A 4,323-nucleotide genomic window follows, 5' to 3' on the forward strand; every position below is an offset into this window, starting at 1 on the left:
CAAAAGCTCACATAAGGGTCCAGCAGGTGGCATGGTGGTTAGGGGCACTGGACTCTGGAGGCATGTTTGACTGAGGTTCGAGTTCTAGACCTGGCAGCTTGCTTTCTCACTTTTCTTCTCTCTCCCTCTCTGCCCTTCTCTGGTCAAATTAATTAATTAATTAAGTTACATAAAATAATTCTTAAAAAAAGAAAAAGCTGAATGGATACCGAAATTCAGCTGTGAAATATTGCTTTCCTTGGCCAAAAATGAAAATTTTCTGCTAAGACTTCCCTCTCTAGGTACATTTTTAGTGGATAGGGCTACCTTTTCTCCTTCTCTCTATTTCTCTCACTGTGTCTCCCTGAGATTTTTAATTTTTTTTACAAATTTTTAAGGTAAAGTATTCTCTGGGTTCTCAAGCCCTTCCTTTATTGTGCTAATTGGTGCCCTTCCTAAATGAGATGGGGAAAGACACACCCCAGGCCTGTCCTGAGATCAATGCTGAACTTCAGCTGTGAAATACTGCTCTCCTGTGGTATGCATGGTTTTCCTTTTTTGCTTTTTACAATTAAAATATATTTTTTATTATCTTTTTTTCTTTGTCCTTCTTGATTTTATTTTTTCTTCTTCTTTCCTCTTCTCTAATTCTCTTCCTTTCTTCTTTATCTTTATTCATTGGATGCTCAGCCCCTAAGCACTAATTTTCTAGACAGGTTCAAGTGAACAGGATCCAAACATCTGAATACAATTAGGGTCAGAATATTCCTCTATTCCCACTGAATGTGATATACAAAGAATGAAAATGGAACAGAAGAGAGATTGCATATCACCTCCTTCTGCATGCCTCTGAATGCTCAGATTAAACTTCTAGATTAGGAAGAAATGCACCACCCTTCAGATGACTAGAAATCACCCAGGGTCACAAAATATATGAGAAAGCAAGAAAATTCTTCTTCTCCAAGGGAAAATAAAAACTCCTCTTCATCCATAGATAATACAATGAAACTCATGGAAATATCTGATTAAAAACTTTAGAATAGTCATAGTGACAAAGTTAATAGAGATGGAAGAGAAGAGAGACTATGAACTGCAGAAGAGGCAGGAGAAAGGAGCTGATGAGTTCCAAGAGGGAGGAAATTCTTGAAAAATCTAAAAGAGGAAATACACAGTATAAACAAGAATCATATAGACCTGTTAGAGATTGATATCCCAGAAGGAAAAGAGATTCATAAGGGCAATGATAATCTATTGCATGAAATCCTGGAAGAAAAATTTACAAACCTGGAGAGGCATTCAAAGATCCAGTCCCAAGAAATACAAAGGACCTCAAATAGAATCAACCCAAGAAGATCTTCTCCAAGACACATTATAGCCAGATTGACCAAAACCACAAAGACAAGATACTAAGATTGGCAAAAGAGAAATGACAAGTTACCTACAAAAGATATCCCATCAATCTAACCATCAAGCTAACAGCAGACCTCTCGTCAGAAACAATGTAAGCAAAGAATAGAAAAATATATTCAAAGTGTTAATGGAAAAGTAATTTCAACCAAGAATACTGTACCTGCAAAATTATTCTTCGTATGAGAAGAAAAGACAATAACATTCTCAGATAAATAAAACCTGAAAGAATTTACCAACACCAGATCAGATCTCCAAGAAGTTATCAAGGGAGTGCTATACCAGGAAAATCGAATACAGACACACAGAAATAAGAGCTCAAAAACTAAGAAAATGGCCAACTTAATCATAGGGACAAGTCTGGAGTTGAATATTATATCCCAGAATTTAATAGGGAAGATTGAACCACAACAGAAAATAGATTAAGTACATGGGACTGAACTAGTGAAATAGCATTTTATGACTTTTGATTAAAACATTGCTGATTTTCTCCTAGGTTTTGTTTTCCAGTTTTAAGGATTGTTGTCCTGTCTTGAGCTGCTGATAGGTTCATGTCCTAACCTGTTTCTGGACTTTAAGTTTTAAGCAAAGTTCTTTAGCATTTCTTTGATTTATTAAAGCTAAAACTGCTTTTCTTAAAATTAAAAAATATATGGAAAAAAACTTATGTAATGGCTGTAGTATGCTATATAGCATCAGCTAGTTGCTACCTTATAGTATATTCATTCTACTCAGTTTTATGCCTAAAGTCAGACATGTATTCACAGATATGTATATACCAGCTGAACTTGCTTTAGAAAGTAATTAGATTATTTTTAAAATTTTGTGAATCAATAAAATGTGGGGGAAAAAAGGAATGTAAAACAACTGTAGACACCTGAGGTAGTGTGGGAGGAGGGTAGGGAAATGGCAGAGGGTGAGAAATAGGGGTAAAATATGTACATATATATACATATATATACATATGTATGATACTAGAAATGGAAAATTATTGATGGTAACATATATGACTGAGCCACTGTGCAGTGTATCCTGGATGGGAAATCACATTTTGTATGCTGTGATGATAATCAGGGAATTAATGGAGATTAATTAATTAATTTTTAAAAATGTTTTAGAAGAAAATCACAAGACACTTGTAACTAGATATTCTAGCTTTGTCCATATTTTTAGTTTATGGTATTTTATGAATCAATAAAATATGGAAATAGTTTAGTATAGAAGGGAGAGAGTGGAAAGGGGGCGAAAAAGACAAGTAAAAGCATGCTTATTTGACAAAAATATGAGAAGCTCTTTGCTGATAAGTTACAGAGTAATATCTTTGGCTTGACTGACATGCATAGTATCTGTGCTGGAAAAAGAAATGTTGTATACTGCAAAGATGTAAATAAATAAATTAATTTAAAAATAAACAATGACAACAGAAAAAGCTCACATGAAAGATAAAACCTGAGGTCACCTGGTGAGCAGCGGTAGTAGATGTGGACGACCCCCTCGTCTTCATGAGATTCTGAAAGCTGCGTGCTGGAGGAGCACCTGGAGGAGGCTATGTCCAGCTCAGCTGTGGTGACTGCAGAGTGATGCACTCTTAGTGTCCCCGCGTAGTAGTGAAGCGCCCTTGCAGACTCAGCACACAGAAGAGTGACATTTCCTATTTCTATCTGGAATATGGACCTGACATTGATGGGAAGACAGATGGGGAAGGATGCTGATATCAGAAAGCACAGAGGGAATTTCAATAGCTCCTGCGAAATAGACTGGATTTACGTACTGCGGATGGACTGAGAACCACTACAAATGCCGTCATTAATTAAATAAAAATCAATCTGAGAAGCGCCAGCCAGTGGTGGTGGCTGAGGCACTGGACTCCTGCATGGTTGAGTCTTGCACCTTGTGGCTTGCTTTCTCACTTTCCCTTTGTATCTCTGTCTCTGATCAAATTAAAAAATAATAATAAATTAAATTAAAATGAAATAATTGTTTTTTTAAAAAGTCAGCAAGATGAAAAACAATTGAGTGGAAATAATAAAATTGGTCTCTTATTAAGTTTTTAATGGAAAAGGAGAAAAACTGAGGATATAAGAAGATTTTATGCACTGTTTTCAGAATAAGGAAATTAGGGCTATGTGAAAGGACAGAGTACAATTTCTATTATGAAATTTTTTTATCTAATTTACCCAAACTCCCAATTCAAAATTTGTTTCACAATCTCATCAGTCAAAGTTAATCTGCCTGCTTGATTAATAAAAAATAGCATAAGGGGCTGACATTCAGTGTGGTGTTTAAAGCACTGGACTCTCACTTGACCAGCTGTGGTTCAAGTCCTGGATGCCCAAAATCCCAAAAGGAGAATGGAGGAGACAGGATTGTGGCATGGCCATTCCCCCTGAAGGATGATTTCTCATTTTCTCTGTCTCTCTGGTGAGCACATGTGCCCTATGGAAAAAAATCTTTAAAGCTATAACAGCATGGAATTTGAGTGAGGTGATTACATCCTGTGTGCATGTTTACATGCCCTGTAGGTCTGGGCGCAACTTCTTCCCTATAGCGGGAAGTAGAGAAATGCTTGTGGAATGTCATCCATGCTAACTTCGAATGCCTCTCTGGATCTTTTCAGACACTTTTTGATGCCTATTTGTCACTCTAATTGGGAATCTCTACAATAAATATGAAAAAAAGGAATAGCAAATGGAAGATACAGCTATTAATGCAAGTTCAGACGACAGAATGGCCACAACTACATTTAGAGAAACAAGGAGAGAGTTGGAATTTTCAATAAGTGCACCAATCAGGGGAGCCAGCAGTTAGCGTAATGGCTATGTCGCTGGACTCCCACGTAGTCGACCGCGGTTCATGTCCCGGACCCGGTGGCTTAAAACTCACGCTGGGTGCGTGTGCATGCGTGCCCAAGATCCCGAGAGGAGAATGGAGGAGAAG

The sequence above is a fragment of the Tupaia chinensis genome, unplaced genomic scaffold (genome assembly GCF_000334495.1).
Source record: "Tupaia chinensis unplaced genomic scaffold, TupChi_1.0 Scaffold000375_1, whole genome shotgun sequence".
Classification (NCBI taxonomy): Eukaryota; Metazoa; Chordata; class Mammalia; order Scandentia; family Tupaiidae; genus Tupaia; species Tupaia belangeri.